The following is a 980-nucleotide window of genomic DNA, read 5'->3' on the forward strand; positions in this document are numbered from 1 at the left end:
GGCCACAGTTTGCATGTTTCGGGACTGGCCGTTGGTGGCTTTGAATCCCTGCCCTTGTTAGGGCTTTTTGTATAATGTTTGGGTCAATCTATAAAACCTTTTCGGCTTATTATAAATCGAGAGAACTCCGGGTTTTTCGAAGTTAGAGGGCGAAGGAGTGAGTTGTCATTATAAAACCTTTTCGGCTTATTATAAATCGAGAGAACTCTGGGTTTTTCGAAGTTAGAGGGCAAAGAAGTGAGTTGTCGTCTCGTTCCTTGCCCCCGGACGATCACCGTATCCATAGTCTGTTGAGCGCGCAGCTTTTTCTTTGTGCGAGGACTCTTGAAAACGTATAGACTTAAGTGAAGAGAGAAGTTTTGGGATCTCATATCGGGATGTCGATATTATGCCATTGAGATGTCAGGATCCAGCAAGGCTGGGTTTAGGGCAAGACCTAGGTTTATGTTGGGGTCGAAACGGTTGCAACGAAGTTAACGTCAAAATCCCCGAAGAAGAAAACGTAGAAACCTTCTTCGACAAATACTTTTTCGAAATAGATTCTTCTTTACGAAAAGCTTTGCGGAAGAAACGCGAATCATCGGACAAGAGCTCGAAGAGGGTCGCTACGTAGCAACCGAACACATGTTCCGCTCGGTCGCTACGTAGCGACCGAGCTCGAGCCAAAGCTCGGCCGCAACGTAGCGACCGAGCTCGAGCAGGAGCTCGGTCGCTAGCTCGCTCGGTCGCTACGTAGCGACCTAGCTCGAGCCAAAGCTCGGTCGCTACGTAGCAACCGAGCTCGAACCAAAGTTTGGTCGCTACGTAGCGATCGAGCACTCGGTCGCTATGTAGCGACCGAGCTCTTCCGAAACGTCGATACGACATTAGTCCATGCGTTCTCGTCTACCCTTCGATGCTATCTCCCGAAGACTGTAGCGAACCCATTTCACGATTCCCCACCATTCTAAGTTATCGATCAAACTTTACCGTAAAAACCG

Source organism: Brassica oleracea, chromosome C5 (assembly GCF_000695525.1).
Source record: "Brassica oleracea var. oleracea cultivar TO1000 chromosome C5, BOL, whole genome shotgun sequence".
NCBI lineage: Eukaryota > Viridiplantae > Streptophyta > Magnoliopsida > Brassicales > Brassicaceae > Brassica > Brassica oleracea.